This window comes from Scyliorhinus torazame, chromosome 13 (genome assembly GCF_047496885.1).
Source record: "Scyliorhinus torazame isolate Kashiwa2021f chromosome 13, sScyTor2.1, whole genome shotgun sequence".
Taxonomy (NCBI): Eukaryota; Metazoa; Chordata; class Chondrichthyes; order Carcharhiniformes; family Scyliorhinidae; genus Scyliorhinus; species Scyliorhinus torazame.
The window spans coordinates 90,423,884-90,441,253 of record NC_092719.1 but is presented as its reverse complement, the minus strand read 5'-3'; the positions used below and the strand labels follow the sequence as shown (position 1 = coordinate 90,441,253).

Genomic DNA, 17,370 nt, shown 5'->3' with positions numbered 1-17,370 from the left:
TGAATCTAGCCTCTGAAAACTGGCCTAATCCAATTAACTAATTAACAAGCTCCAGCTGCAAGTGCATACAAGTAGAAGCTTGTTTAAAGCTGATTGAAAATTCACCTTCTTCTAAACCAAACAGCAACTTTTAAGTTAATTAACTAAATAAAAGAAAGACTAAACTTTAGATAAAAATGAAGCCTTATACTCCCTCGGTCACCAATCTCTTACTATAGCACTCAAAATGCACCAAATTCAGCACTCAGTGCAAACAAAGTCTGCACTGTAGGGGATCACTTTTATACTGTGAATCTAGCCTCTGAAAACTGGCCTAATCCAATTAACTATGTATACGGGATGGTTTTCTTGACCAATATGTGGAGGAACCAACTAGAGAGCAGGTCATCTTAGACTGGGTACTGTGTAATGAGAAGGGAATCATTGCAAATCTGACTCTGCAAGACCCTTTGGGGATGAGCGGCCATAACATGATAGAATTTTTTATCAAGGTGGAGAGTGAAGTAGTTGATTCGGAGGCTCGGGTGCTGAATCATAAAAAAGGAAACTATGAAGATATGAGGCATGAATTGGCCTTGATAGATAAAGGAAATTAGAAATAGTATCCGATCCAAGGAAGAAACATGCAGATTTGCCAAGAAAATAATAGGTCTGAGGGTTGGGAGCAGTTCAGAATTCAGCAAAGAAGGACCAAGGGATTGATTAAGAAGAGGAAAATACAGTACGATAGTAAGCTTGCAAGGAACATAAAGACTGACACTAAGAGTTTCTATAGATATGTGAAGAGTCGGCATGGATTTATGAAGGGAAATCATGCTTGACAAATCTGTTGGAATTCTTTGAAGATGTTGGGTGGGAGGGTGAACTGTGACGAGGATGCAGAGATCCTACAGCATGATCTGGACAGGTTGGGTGGGTGGGCAAATCAATGGCAGATGCAGTATAATTTGGATAAGTGTGAGGTTATTCACTTCGGAAGCAAAAACAGGAAGGCAGATTACTACATGAACGGTTGTAAATTGGGAGACAAGAGTGTGCAGCGGGACTTGGGTGTCCTTGTGCACCAGGTGCTGCAGGTAAGCATGCAGGTGGTAAAGAAGGCTAATGGTATGTTGGCCTTCACTGCGAGAGGTTTAGAGTACAGAAGCAGGGATGTGTTGCTGCAAATATACGAGGCCTTGGTGACGTCACACCTAAAACTGCGTGTGCAGTTTTATTCTCCTTTTCTGACGTGGTCGAATATCGAGGAGGCAACCAAGAGGAACCATTATATGCAGGGTAGTTAATAGCAATTAGGGTAGTTAATAATAATCTCCTCAAATTACAACATTCTTTTTGTTCAAAATGTTGGCTTTACGAATGTGGAAATAGATCACTAAATTTCAATGAGTCATCATGTGTTATCAGAATAACAGGGAAGATAATGGTACTTGCTATTATTTATGTACTTTAGATGAGCGGCGAATGCAAGGTATAATAGCAATCTCTTGTGGCAACTTGTGTATATAGAACAAAACTAAAATAAATCAGTTCAATTGGCTTCTTGAACTCCATGTGGCACACAGTCTCCTTTTTCCCTGCAATGGATTATGGATGCTCCAGCTGAACATATTTTGGAGAAGGTTACAGCAAACCAGTAGACAAACTGAGGCTTTTTTCTCAATGAGAAATCGGCTTAAAATTCTGGTCTCAGGAAAAGGCTGCTTGCTTGTTCATTGATCTTCGAAATTGACTGCATCAACAGGTATTATTGGGAGACTGGGAGGCTATAGTCCTGACTGAGTGTCACTTAGTGTGTGTGTATACATAGATAGCGTGGCTAGAGATGCTTATCACTGCTAATGATAGCCTAGATGATCCTGATAATCCAGCTGTTAATCAGGCTGTAGGGAAAAGAGAAAAAGAATCATCCAGAAGTGTTGTAAATGCTCAAGAATTTGCTTGAATCTAAGCCAAGCCAGTAGACATGCTACCGTTGAACATTTTGTGTAAGCTTAAGTGTCACCACAATACCAAGTTGTTGCGAAACAGCAAAAAGCTATCAGTTGGAACAAGAAATCAATTGGCCAGTGTGGACATTGGAGGCATTATTGTCGCTCTGAAAAAGCTGTCCTTTCCATAAGATCCATAGAACCTCTACAGTACAGAAGGAAGCCATTCAGCCCATTGAATTGCATGGATCCTCCGAAAGAGCACTCTCCCTAGGCCCACTCCCCACCCTATATCTGTATCCCGGTGCATTGAGCATGGACAATCTACCTAACCTGTGCATATTTGTAGCTTGCAACTTGCGAGACAAACCATTGCAGGACAGATGTGTTTGTATTGAAAAGTGAACACATTCAAGTAACTTGTGAACAAATTAACTTTCGACAAAGCTTACCAAACAGCATTGTCCATGGACATGGTGGAACAGGACTAAAAGATGTCAGAGCTAACAACTGTCAGTCATCAGCTGAAGTAAATAAACTGCAGCAGATTAAGCAGAAGGCTCCAACATTAGCAGTTGTGTATAGTTTTAATGTTTTTTTAAAAAACTCAGATGCCCTGGCTTGACCAGCATTTATTGCCCATCATTACTGCCCCAAAGAACATGGTGCAGTCTCTATGGTATCGGTACACCCACAGTGCAGTTAGGGAGGGAGTTCCAGGATTTTGACCCACCAACAAGGAACTGTGATATATTTCCAAGAAAGGATGTGATTGACTTGGAGGGGAACTTCCAGGTGGTGGTACTCCCATGTACTGCTGTACTTGTCAATCTAATTGGTAGCAGTGGGTTCGGAAGGTGCTTTCTAAGGAACCTTAACGAGTCTTGCAATGCATCTTTTTGTAGATTATACAAATGGCTGCCAATGTTCGTGGGTGGTGGAGGGAGTGAATGTTTGCAGAAGGGGTATCAATCAAGCGGACTGCTTTGTCATAAGAGTCATACAACATAGATAAGGCCCTTCGACCTATCGAGTCTGCGCCAGTCAAAGACAATGACCTAACTATTCGAATCACATTTCCCAACATTTGGCTCACAGCCTTGTGTACTTTGGAATCACAAGTGCACATCTAAATATTTCTTAAATGATATGAATCAGTGGAATGCCAGAGCTCCAGGAGAATCAGGGGGCAGAGGTGAGTGCAGTGGCCATCGCTAAGGAGAAGGTTCTGGGAAACTGTAAGGTCTGAAGGTGGATAAGTCACCTGGACCGGATGGACTACACCCCAGGGTCCTAAAAGAGATAGCTGAGGAAATTACATAGAACATAGACAATATAGCACAGAACAGGCCCTACGGCCCACGATGTTGTGCAGAACCTTTGTCCTAGATTAAGAACAAATCAACCTATACCCATGCATTCTACCGTAATTCATGAACCGATCCAATAGCCGCTTGAAGGTCCCTAATGTTTCCGACTCAACTACTTCCACAGGCAGTGCATTCCATGCCCCTACTACTCTCTGGGTAAAGAACCTACCTCAGACATGCGCCCGATATCTTCCACCATTCGCCTTAAATTTATGTCCCCTTGTAATGGTTTGTTTCACCCGAGGAAAAAGTCTCGGACTGTCTACTCTATCTATTCCTCTGATCATCTTATAAACCTCTATCAAGTCGCCCTCATCCTTCTCCGTTCTAATGAGAAAAGGCCGAGCACCCTCAACCTTTCCTCGTAAGACCTACTCTCCATTCCAGGCAACATCCTGGTAAATCTCCTTTGCACCTTTTCCAAAGCTTCCACATCCTTCCTAAAATGAAGTGACCAGAAGTGCACGCACTACTCTAAATGTGGCCGTACCAAGGTTTTGTACAGCTGCATCATCACCTCACGGCTCTTAAATTCAATCCCTCTGCTAATGAACGCTAGCACACCATAGGCCTTCTGCACAGCTCTATCCACTTGAGTGGCAACTTTCAAAGATCTATGAACATAGACCCCAAGATCTCTCTGCTCCTCCACATTGCCAAGAACCCTACCGTTAACCCTGTATTCCGCATTCATATTTGACCTTCCAAAATGAACCTCACACTTTTCAGGGTTAAACTCCATCTGCCACTTCTCAGCCCAGCTTTACATCCTATCTATGTCTCTTTGCAGCCGACAACAGCCCACCTCACTATCCACAACTCCACCAATCTTCGTATCATCTGCAAATTTACTGACTCATCCTTCAACTCCCTCATCCAAGTCATTAATGAAAATCACAAACAGCATAGGACCCAGAACTGATCCCTGCGATACGCCACTGGTAACTGGGATCCAGGCTGAATATTTGCCATCCACCACTACTCTCTGACTTTTATCGGTTAGCCAGTTCGCTATCCAACTGGCCAAATACCCCACTATCCCATGCCTCCTTACTTTCTGCATAAGCCTACCATGGGGAACCTTACCAAATGCCTTACTAAAATCATGTACACTACATCCACTGCTTTACCTTCATCCACGTGCTTGGTCACCTCCTCAAAGAATTCAATTAGACTTGTGAAGCAAGACCTACCCCTCACAAATCCGTGCTGACTATCCCTAATCAAAGAACAAGAACAAAGAACAAAGAAATGTACAGCACAGGAACAGGCCCTTCGGCCCTCCAAGCCCGTGCCGACCATGCTGCCCGACTAAACTACAATCTTCTACACTTACTGGGTCCGTATCCCTCTATTCCCATCCTATTCATGTATTTGTCAAGATGCCCCTTAAATGTTACTATCGTCCCTGCTTCCACCACCTCCTCCGGTAGCGAGTTCCAGCCACCCATTACCCGCTGTGTAAAAAACTTGCCTCGTACATCTCCTCTAAACCTTGCCCCTCGCACCTTAAACCTATGCCCCCAAGTAGTGTCTTTGCAGATGCTCAGAAATCCTATCCCTCAGTACCCTTTCCATTACTTTGCCTACCACCGAAGTAAGACTAACTGGCCAGAAATTCCCTAGTCCCTTTTTTGAACAGGGGCACGACATTCGCAACTCTCCAATCCCCTGGTACCACTCCTGTTGACAGTGAGGACGAAAAGATCATTGCCAACGGCTCTGCAATTTCATCTCTTGCTTCCCATAGAATCCTTGGATATATCCCGTCAGGCCCGGGGAACTTGTCCATCCTCAGGTTTTCAAAATGCCCAGCACATCTTCCTTCCTAACAAGTATCTCCTCGAGCTTACCAGTCTGTTTCACACTGTCCTCTCCAACAATATGGCCCCTCTCATTCGTAAATACGGAAGAAAAGTACTCGTTCAAGACCTCTCCTCTATCTTCAGACTCAATATACAATCTCCCACTACTGTCCGCTAATGACCTACCCTCGCTCTAGTCATTCTCATATTTCTCACATATGTGTAAAAGGCCTTGGGGTTTTCCTTGATCCTACCCACCAATGATTTTTCATGCCCTCTCTTAGCTCTCCTAATCCCTTTCTTCAGTTCCCTCCTGGCTATCTTGCATCCCTCCAGTGCCCTGTCTGAACCTCGTTTCCTCAGCCTTACATAAGTATCCTTCTTCCTCTTTTTAAAATTTTAAAAAAGTATATTTATTAAAGTATTTTAACACAATTTTTCTCCCTTACAAACAATAACCCCCCCCCCTTGTAACAAAAAAAAATGAGAAATCGCGCAGAGCAAGATATATACATGGCAAAATATATATATTTACACAGCTTTGTACACTGGCCCTCACCCGTACATGCCAGTTTCCCCAACCCTTCATGTTATCTCTTGCACATCCACCCTCCCAGGCAGTCCCCCGCCCCCCCCCCCCCAAGGTTGCTGCTGCTGCTGACCGACCTTCCTCTAAAACCTAGTGGGGTTTAGCTCGTTGGCTGGACAGCTGGTTTGTGATGCAGAGGAGACCAACAACATGGGTTCAATTCCCGAACCAGCTGAGTTTATTCATGAAGGCCCAGTCTTCTCAACCTTGCCCATTGCCTGAGGTGTGGTGACCCTCAGGTTAAATTACCACCAGTCAGCTCTCCCCCTCAAATGGCAAAACAGCCTATGATCATCTGGGACTATGGTGACTTAATTATGGGCAGCACGGTAGCCTTGTGGATAGCACAATTGCTTCACAGCTCCAGGGTCCCTGGTTCGATTCCAGCTTGGGTCACTGTCTGTGCGGAGTCTGCACATCCTCCCCGTGTGTGCGTGGGTTTCCTCCGGGTGCTCCGGTTTCCTCCCACAGTCCAAAGATGTGCAGGTTAGGTGGATTGGCCATGATAAATTGCCCTTAGTGTCCAAAATTGCCCTTAGTGTTGGGTGGGGTTACTGGGTTATGGGGATAGGGTGGAGGTGTTGATCTTGGGTAGGGTGCTCTTTCCAAGAGCCGGTGCAGACTTGATGGGCCGAATGGCCTCCTTCTGCACTGTAAATTCTATGATAATCTATGAAAGCTCCGCGAGATAGTCTAGGAAGGGTTGCCACCGCCTGTAGAACCCCTGCGCAGACCATCTCAAGGCGAACTTAATCCTCTCCAACTTTATGAACCCAGCCATATCATTTATACAGGCCTCCAGGCTGGAGGGCTTCGCCTCCTTCCACATTAGCAAGATCCTTCGCCGGACTACTAGGGACGCAAAGGCCAGAATGCCGGCCTCTTTCGCCGCCTGCACTCCCGGTTCGTCCACTACTCTAAATATTGCTAGCCCCCAGCTTGGCTTGACCTGGACTTTCACCACCTGAGACTTCTTCCTCTTAACAAGACATTCAACCTCTCTTGTCAACCATGGTTCCCTCACTCGACCATCTCTTCCCTGCCTGACAGGGACATACATATCAAGGACACGTAGTATCTGTTCCTTGAACAAGTTCCACATTTCAATTGTGTCCTTCCCTGACAGCCTATGTTCCCAACTTATGCACGTCAGTTCTTGTCTGACAGCATTGTATTTACCCTTCCCCCAATTGTAAACCTTGCCCTGTTGCACACACCTATTCCTCTCCATTACTAAGTGAAAGTTACAGAATTGTGGTCACTATCTCTAAAATGCTCCCCCACTAACAAATCTATCACTTGCCCTGGTTCATTACCAAGTACCAAATCCAATATGGCCTCCCCTCTGATCGGACAATATACATACTGTGTTAGAAAAGCTTCCTGGACACACTGTACAAACACCACCCCATCCAAACTATTTGATCTAAAGTGTTCCCACTCAATATTTGGGAAGTTGAAGTCACCCATGACTACTACTCTGTGACTTCTGCACCTTTCCAAAATCTGTTTCCCAATCTGTTCCTCCACATCTCTGCTGCTATTGGGGGGCCTATAGAAAACACCCAACAAGGTGACTGCTCCTTTCCTATTTCTGACTTCAACCCATATTACCTCAGTAGGCAGATCCTCCTCGAACTGCCTTTCTGCAGCTGTTATACCATCTCTAATTAACAATGCCACCCCCTCCCCCCACCTCTTTTACCACCCTCCCTCACCTTATTGAAACTTCTATAACTAGGAACCTCCAACAACCATTTCTGCCCCTCTTCTATCCAAGTTTCCGCCACCACATCGTAGTCCAAGTACCGATCCATGCCTTAGGTTTACCCAACTCATTCCTGATGCTTCTTGCGTTGAAGTATACACACTTCAACCCATCTCCGTGCCTGCAAGTACTCTCCTTTGTCAGTGTTACCTTCCCCACTGCCTCACTACATGCTTTGGCGTCTTGAACATCAGCTACCTTAGTTTCTGGACTACAAATCTGGTTCCCATTTCCCAGCCAAATTAGTTTAAACCCTCCCGAAGAGTACTAGAAAACTTCCCTCCCAGGATATTGGTGCCCCTCTGGTTCAGATGCAACCCGCCCTGCTTGTACAGGTCCCAACTTCTCCAGAATGTGCTCCAAATATCCAAATACCTGAAGCCCTCCCTCCCATACCATTCCTGCAGCCACGTGTTCAACTGCACTCTCTCCCTAATCTTAGCCTCGCTGTCACGTGGCACTGGCAACAAACCAGAGATGACAACTCTGTCCTGGCTTTTAACTTCCAGCCTAACTCCCTAAACTAGTTTATTACATCCACACCCCTTTTCCTACCTACGTCGTTGGCACCAATGTGCACCACAACTTCTGGCTGCTCAGCCTCCCCCTTAAGGATCCTGAAGACACGATCTGAGACGTCATGGACCCTGGCACCCGGGAGACAACAAACCATCCGAGAGTCTCGCCCGTGCCCACAGAACGCCTGTCTGTACCTCTAACTATTGTGTCCCCTATAACTAGTACTCTCCTAATCTCCCCCCTTCCCTTCTGAGCCCCAGAGCCGGACCTCGTGCCAGAGACCCGGTCACTGCAGCCTACCCCTGCTAGGTAATCCCCCCGCACAGTATACAAAGCGGTATACTTAGTGTTGAGAGGAACAACCACAGGGGATCCCTGCACTGACTGCTTCCTCCTCTTCCCACCTCTAACTGTTACCCAGCTACCTTTGTTCTCAGGTGTAACTATGTCGCTGTAGCTTCTATCTATCACCCCCTCAGCTTCCCGAATGATCCTCAGTTCATCCAGCTCCAGCTCCCTAACAGATCTGTGAGGAGCTGGAGATGGCTGCACTTCCCGCAGATGAAGTCAGCAAGGACATCGGTGGTCTCCCTTACCTCGAATATTCTGCAGGAGGAACATTCCACTGCCCTAGCTGCCATCACCTCGACTTAGTCTCCCAGTAAAAAAGAAAGAAAAAGTAAATAGTTTACCTGCTCACAGCACTGAGTCTTTTTTTTTAGGTTAGTGGAGGCATTAGTGATGATCTTTCAGGAATCACTGGAGGCCGGAAGGGTCCCAGAGGACTGGAAAGTGGCTAATGTAACACCACTGTTTAAGAAGTGAGGGAGGCAGAAGATGGGAAATTATAGGCCGTTTAGCCTGACTTCGGTCATTGATAAGATTTTAGAGTCTGTTATTAAAGATGAGATCGCAAGTACTTGGAAGTGCATGATAAAATAGGACTGAGTCAGCACAGCTTTTTCAAAGGGAGGTCATGTCTGACAAATCTGTTCTTTGAGGAGGTAACAAGGAAGTTAGACAAAGGAGAACCAGTGGACATGATTTATTTGGATTTCCAGAAGGCTTTTGACAAGGTGCCGCATAGGAGACTGGTAAATAAGTTAAACGCCCGTGGTGTTAAGGGTAAGATCCTGGCATGGATAGAGGATTGGCTGACTGGCAGAAGGCAGAGAGTGGGGATAAAGGGGTTTTTTCAGGATGGCAGCCTGTGACTAGTGGTGTGCCTCAGGTGTCTGTGCTGGGACCACAACTTTCACAATATACATTAATGATCTGGAAGAAGGAACTGAAGGCACTGTTGTTAAGTTTGCAGATGATACAAAGATCTGTAGAGAGACAGGTAGTATTGAGGAAGCAAGGGGGCTGCAGAAGGATTTGGACAAGCTAGGAGAGTGGGCAATGAAGTGGCAAATGAAATACAATGTGGAAAAGTGTCCTTCTTTGGAAGGAGGAATTTAGGCATAGACTTTTCTAAATGGGGAAATGCTTACGAAATCAGAAGCACAAAGGGACTTGGAAGTCCTGATGGACCGAGTGGCCTAATTCTGCTCTTTTGTCTCACAATCTTATGGTTTTTGAGGGTCTCTGCCTCCACCACCCCTTCAGGCAGTGAGTTTCACACTCCCAACCACCCTTTCAGAAAGCAAGTTTTACACTCCCATCACCCTCTGGGGAAAAAAGCTTTTCCTCACATCCCCTCTAAACCTCCTGCCCCTTACCTTAAATCTACACCTCCAGTACTTGATCACTTCACCAAGGGGAAAAGAACAAAGAACAAAGAAAAGTACAGCACTGGAACAGGCCCTTCAGCCCTCCAAGCCTATGCCGACCATGCTGCCCTTCTAAACTACAATCTTCTACACTTTCGATGTAAAAAAACTTGCCTCGTACATCTCCTCTAAACCTTGCCCCTCGCACCTTAAACCTATGCCCCCTAGTAATTGACCCCTCTACCCTGGGGAAAAGCCTCTGACTATCCACTCTGTCTGTGCCCCTCATAATTTTGTAGACCTCTATCAGGTCGCCCCTCAACCTCCGTTGTTCCAGTGAGAACAAACCGAGTTTATTCAACCGCTCCTCATAGCTAATGCCCTCCATACCAGGCAACATCCTGGTAAATCTCTTCTGCACCCTCTCTAAAGCCTCCACATCCTTCTGGTAGTGTGGTGACCAGAATTGAACACTGTACTCCAAGTGTGGCCTAACTAAGGTTCTATACAGCTGCAACATGACTTGCCAATTCTTATACTCAATGCCCCGGCCAATGAAGGCAAGCATGCCATATGCCTTCTTGACTACCTTCTCCACCTGTGTTGCCCCTTTCAGTGACCTGTGCACCTAGATCTCTGTGAATGTCAATACTCTTTGAAGCTTCTACCATTCACTGTATATTCCCTACCTGCATTAGACCTTCCAAAATGCATTACCTCACATTTGTCCAGATTAAACTCCATCTGCCATCTCTCCGCCCAAGTCTCCAAACGATCTAAATCCTGCTGTAACCTCTGACAGTCCTCATCTCTATCCGCAATTCCACCAACCTTTGTGTCGTCTGCAAACTTACTAATCAGACCAGTTACATTTTCCTCCAAATCATGTATATATACTACGAACAGCAAAGGTCCCGGCACTGATCCCTCTCGGAAAAGAAGTGGCAGATGGAATACAATGTGGGAAAGTGTGAGGTTATACACTTTGGAAGGAGAAATGGAGACATAGACTATTTTCTAAATGGGGAAATGCTTAGGAAATCAGAAGCACAAAGGGACTAGGGAGTCCTTGTTCACGATTCTCTTAAGGTGAACGTGCAGGTTCAATCATCAGTAAGGAAGGCAAATGCAATGTTGGCATTCATATCGAGAGGGTTAGCATACAAGACCAGGCATGTACTTCTGAGGCTATATAAGGCTCTGGTCAGACTCAATTTGGAGTATTGTGAGCAGTTTTGGGCCCCGTATCTGAGGAAGATGTGCTAGCCTTGGGAAAAGTCCAGAGAAGCTTCACAAGCATAATCCCTTGAATGAAGAGCTTGTCGTATGAGGAACGGTTGAGGACTCTGGGCCTATACTCGTTGGAGTATAGAAGGATGAGGGGGATCTTATTGAAACTTACAGGATACTGTGAGGCCTGGATAGAGTGGACATGGAGAGGATTATTGTAGGAAAAGCAGAGTACACAATCTCAGACTAAAGGGATGATCCTCTAAAACAGAGATGAGGAGGAATTTCTTCAGCCAGAGAGTGGTGAACCTGTGGAACACTTTGCCGAAGAAGGCTGTGGAGGCCAAATCACTGAGCATCTTTAAGGCAGAGATAGATAGGTTCTTGATCAATAACTAATCGGGCAGATAGATATAAATAGGTCCGATATAATTGGGATTACGGAGACATGACTGCAGGGTGACCAAGGATGGGAACTGAATGTCCCAGGGTATTCAGTATTTAGGCAGAACAGGCATAAAAGAAAAGGTGGTGGCATGGCACTGCTGGTTAAAGAGGAAATTAACACAATAGTGAGAAAGGATATTAGCTCTGGCAATGTGGAGTCTGTATGGGTACAGTTAAGAAATACCAAGGGACAAATAACATTAGTGGGTGTCATATATATATGTTTGGAATGGCATTTATCAAGAAATTAGAAATGCATGTAATAAGGGAATATCGGTGATCATGGGTGATTTTAATCTGCACATGGATTGGGCAAATCAAATTAGCCACAATGCCGGAGAGGAGGAATTCCTGAAGTGTGTACGGGACGGCTTTCTTGACCAACATATGGAGGAACCAACTAGAGAGCAGGCAATCTTAGACTGGGTACTGTGTAATGAGAAGGGAATCATTGCCAATCTGGTTGTGTGAGACCCCTTGGGGATGAGCGACCATAATACGATAGAATTTTTTATCAAGATGGAGAGCGAAGTAATTGAATCAGAGACAGGGTACTCAACTTAATAAAGGAAACTATGAAGATATGAGGCATGAGTTGGCCTTGATAGATTGGAGAGAGTTACTTAAGGGATGACAGTGGATAGGCATTAGCAAACATTCAAGCAAAGCATGGGGGAACTGCAGCAATTGTTCATTCCTGTCTGGCACAAAAGCAAAATGGGTAAGAGGGCTAATCCATGACTTCCAAAGAATATTAGAAATAGTATCCGATCCAAGGAAGAAGCATACAGATTGGCCAAGACAAATAATAAGTGGGAGGAAGAGTTGGGGGCTGGGACATGGGCTGAGGCTTTGCAGAGTGTGAATGCATCCTCGTTATATACGAGGTTAAGCCTCATCCAGTTTAAAGTGATGCATAGGGCCCAAATGAGGGTGGCGAGGATGAGCAAGCTTTTTGAGGGGTGGAAGATAGGTGTAGGTGGTGCAAGGGGGGCTCATGAATCACGTCCATGTTTTGGGCTGTGTCCAAGACTGAGGGGGTTCTGGCAGTACATCTCAAAGCAACTTTTGGATATTCGACTTTAAGCTTACATGATAACTTTGTAGGACAACTTTTAAGAAGCATTTAGATGGGCACTTGAAACGCCATAGCACAGAAGGCTACGGATCAAGTGATGAAAAATGGGATTAGAATAGATCGGTGCATGATGGCCTGCACAGATACAATGGGCCGAAGGGCCTCTTTCTGTGCTGTATGACAAAAAGGGACTGTGTGCTGCATGGAATTCAAATACCCACCTTAACTAATTTATTCTGGTTTTGGTTTATATACATCATAAATGGCATATTTATAAACCATTATATTCCAAAGTGTTTCTTGCTCATTAAAGCAGTGAAGTGAATAATGCGGGTAAATAATGGAATACTGTTTTACAGCGAGTAAAAGAGGAAATTGCCAGACCTACGGGCAAGCACGGGAACGTCTCAGCGCCCACTGTGGAGATTAGATGCCAGGCTTCTAGCGGACTATAAGATCTGTGAGCTAGTGAGGGAGGCCATCCGGTGATACATAAAAAACAATGACACAGGAGAGACTGCAGCGGGAGTGGTTTGGGAAGGTTATCAGAGGGGAATTTATTTTGATTCGGGCCCAGAGGGAGAAAACTGAGCGGGCGGAGCTGGACAGATTGATAGGAGAAATCTTACAGATGGACAGGAGGTATGCGGAGTCTCCGAATGAGGAGCTCCTGAGGGAGCATCAGAGAATCCAAATGGAATTTGGGCTCCTTTCCACAGCTAAGGCGGAGGGACAGCTGAGGAGGTCAAAAGGGGCAATATATGAATATGAGGATGATGGCACATCAGCTGAGGAAGTAGGAGGCGATGAGAGAAATAGGGAAAATAAAGGATATGAGAGGGAAGGTAGTGATAGACCTGGGGGCGGTTAATGACGTGTTCCGTGAATTTTATAGTCGGTTATATGAGTCGGAACCCCCAGCCGGGGAGGAAGGTATGAATCAATTCCTAGAGGGGCTAGAGTTCCCGAAGGTAGATGAGGAGCTGGTGGAAGACCTGGGAGGCCCAATTTGGCTCGGGGAGGTGACAGATGGGTTGGGGGTGATGCAATCAGATAAGGCCCCGGGACCTGATGGATTCCCAGTGGAATTTTATAAAACGTTCTCTGGGTTACTGGGGCCGCTCCTGGTTAAATCTTTTAACGAGTCTCGGGAGCTGGGAGTACTCCCCCCAATGCTATCACAGGCATCAATTTCTCTTATTCTGAAGCGAGATAAGGACCCGGAGAACGGTGGATCGTACAGGCCAATTTCCCTGCTGAACGTTAATACTAAATTGCTGGCAAAGATCTTGGCCACTCGAATAGAGGATTGCGTCCCGGAGGTAATCGGAGAAGATCAGACGGGGTTTGTGAAGGGCAGGCACCTGACATCCAATATTGGACGGCTTCTTAATGTCATAATGATGCCAGCGGACGGGCACAATGTTGAGGTGGTAGTAGCCATGGACACGGAGAAGGCTTCGACCGGGTGGAGTGGAAGCCACCTATGGGACATTTGAGGCAGGTTTGGGTTCGGACAGGGATTTGCAGATTGGGTCCGGCTGTTATATCAGACTCCGGTGGCAAAAGTAAGAACCAACCGAGTCCGGTCAGAGTATTTTAGTCTCTGCAGATGGACAAGACAGGATGTCCGCTCTCCCCATTACTGTTTGCCCTAGCCATAGAGCCCTTGGCTATGGCCCTTAGATCATCAAATGCCTGGCGGGGGATAGTGAAGGCGAGGGATAGTGAAGGCGGCGGTGAAACGCACAGTCTCTATATGCGGATGATTTGTTGCTCTATGTCACAGACCCGGTGGGGGGATGGCCGAAAACATGGAGATACTCGGAGAATTTGGGCGATTTTCAGGTTACAAGTTAAATCTGGGAAAGAGCGAGATGTTCGTGATCCAGGCATGGGGGCAGGAAAGGATACTGAGACAGAGTGGTTGAGAGGAGTTTTAGATATCTGAGGATTCAAGTGGCTAAGGATTGGGGGCAGCTTCATAAGTCAAATCTGGGCAAAGCGGTGGATCAAATAAAAAGGGATTTTTGCAGATGGAACATGCTCCTGCTGGCGGGGAGGGTCCAGACTGTAAAGGTGACGGTCCTTCCGAGACTGCTCTTCTTTTTTCAATGTCTTCCGATTTTTATCCCAAAGGCTTGTTTCAGGAAAATGAACGCGGCGATATCGGGTTTTGTGTGGACAGGTAAAACTCAGAGTAAAGGGGGCACTCCTGGAACGGGATAGCGGAGGGGGAGACTTGGCCATCCCAAGCTTTATTAACTATTACTGGGCGGCCGAGACTTCCGGTGGTGGCTATGAAGGAGTAAGTCGCACATTTGGTGGTTCCCGATCAGGTCGGACTTTTGCACCTTTCCCCCGGACATTTTTCCGGTCTTAAATGGTAAATTCGAAGGCTGAGGCAATTGGGCACCTTTCCACATATCGGTGTATGGAGAGAAGAACCAGAAGTGCACGAAAAGCCTTTTTGGTGGATGTTGACAATGTCTTTTTCGTTGATGTGCACTTTTGTGGAATGGAGACGTGCTTGTTTGGGTTTCGGTGGGTGGTTTTTTTTCTCTTTCAGCTGGGTGATTGGGGATTGCTAGATGAGAGAATTTGTTTGTATGAGGGGGGGGGGGGGGGTGGAAATAGGTGGGAGACTTTTTGGCGCCGGGGGCCACCAAGCGAGCTGGGTGAGCTAGCTCACGGAAGCGGCGTGGGGGGTGCATACGTTTAGTTTATTATATGGATTAGGTTTCAGAGTAGTGCTGCTGGGTGGGGGGGTCACTTCGGTCGAGGGACAGAGAGGAGGTCGGTGGCAGGGGCAGCCGGGGGGTGGGCCGGAGGAGGAGCGGCGCATGGGCTGGAGGTGGGCCCAAGAAAGGGGATGGCTGATCGGCATGGGGGTGCACTTTGCCCCCCAACTAGGCTGATCACCTGGAATGTTCGAGGGTTAAATGGGCCAGTTAAGAGGGCACGTGTGTTCGCGCACCTGAGGGGACTGAATGCTGCAGGAGACGCACCTTACGTAATGGACCAGGTCAGATTGAGGAAAGGCTGGGTCAGTCAGGTTTTCCACTTGGGGCTGCGATCTTGATTAATAAGCGGGTGATATTTGAGGTGGGTATAATAGTTTTGGATGTGGAGGGTGTATATATATTATGGTTAGTGGTAAGCTGGAGGGGATGAAGGTAGTGCTGGGTAATGTATATGCGCCAAATTGGGATGACGTGGAATTTATAAACAGGATGTTGGGGAAGATACTGGACCTGGACTCGCACAAGCTGATCATGGGAGGGGACTTTAATACAGTTATTGATCCCGGCCCGGATCAGTCATGCTCGAAAACGGGCAGGGTGCCAGCAATGGCAAAGGAACTGAAAGGGTTCATGGAGCAGATGGAGAGGGGGGTGGTGGATCCATGGAGATTTATTCAGCCGAGGGTGAAGGAGTTCTCCTACTCCCACGTGCATAAGGTATACTCTCAGATCGATTTCTTTGTCTTGGCTAGGGCCTTGCTGGCAGTGGTGGTGGACACGGGGTACTCGGCGATCACGATCTCGGACCATGCTCCACACTGGGTTGACCTGCAGGTTAGTACAGATAGCAATCAGCGCCCACAATGGAGGTTAGATGTAGGACTGTTGGCGGACGAAGCGGTGTGCGAGAGGCTGAGGAAATGCATACAAAATTACCTGCAGGTAAATGATACGGGGGAAGTCTCAGCAGCGGTGGTCTGGGAAGCGCTGAAGGCAGTGGTGAGAGGAGAGCTGATCTCGATCTAGGCTCACAGGGACAGGACGGACAGGGCAGGGGCGGACCGACTGGTGAAAGAGATTCTACAAGTCGACAGGAGGTATGCGGAGACTCCAGAGATAGGGCTTTTAAGGGAACGGTGGAGGCTACAGGCAGAGTTCGGCTTGTTAACCACAGGGAGGGCAGTGGAACAGCTCAGAAAGGCGATATACGTGCATTGTGAGAAGGCCAGCAGGATGCTTGCACAGCAGCTCAGAAAGAGGGAGGCAGCCAGAGAAATAGGGAAAGTTATTGACGGAGATAGGAACTTAGTTGGGGACTCAGCAGGGGTGAGTAAGGCGTTCTGGGACTTTTACAGCAGGTTGTACAGGTCGGAACCCCCTGCGCCCCGGAGGGGACGAGGCACTTCCTGGAGGGGCTGACTTTCCCGAAGGTGGATGGGGAGCTGGTAGAAGGGCTGGGGGCCCCGATCTGGTTGGAAGAGATAGTGGCGGGCTTGAAGGCCATGCAGACGGGTAAGGCCCCGGGACCGGACGGATACCCAGCGGAGTTCTACAAAATATTCTCTGGGATATTGGGACCGGTGCTGATGAAGGGGTTTAATGAGGCAAAGGAAAGGGGGGTTCTGCCCCAGACGATGTCACAGGCCACGATTTTGCTTATCCTGAAACGGGACAAGAATCCGGAGCTATGTGGGTCTTACAGGGCGATTTCCCTGTTGAACGTAGACGGCAAACTGCTGGCCAAAATGTTGTCCTCCAAGATTGAGGATTGTGTACCGAACGTCATTGTGGAGGATCAGACGGGGTTCGTTAAGGGCAGGCAGCTGGTGGCCAATGTAAGAAGGCTGTTAAACGTGATCATGATGCCCCCGGAAAGTAGGGAGGTGGAGGTGGTGGTTGCGGCGGATGCGGAAAAAGCTTTTGACCGGGTTGAGTGGAATTAATTACGGGAGGTTCTGGGGCGGTTCGGATTTGGGAGGGGCTTTATTGACTGGGTCAGGTTGCTGTACCAGGCTCCTGTGGCAAGTGTATGGACGAACAGGATGACTTTGGACTATTTTAGACTGCTCCGGGGGATGAGACAGGGATGCCCCCTCTCCCCACTGTTGTTTGCGCTGGCTATAGAGCCGCTGGCGATTGCTCGGAGGGCCACAAGGGACTGAAAGGGACTGGTCCGG

The 17,370-nt window shown here is 47.2% G+C and overlaps 1 protein-coding gene across 3 annotated transcripts in view; it reads right to left on the bottom strand.

The window, feature by feature from the left end:
* Window positions 1–17,370, bottom strand: part of appl2 (adaptor protein, phosphotyrosine interaction, PH domain and leucine zipper containing 2) — a 271,692-nt gene that overhangs the window by 108,891 nt on the left and 145,431 nt on the right. The window lies entirely within an intron of this gene.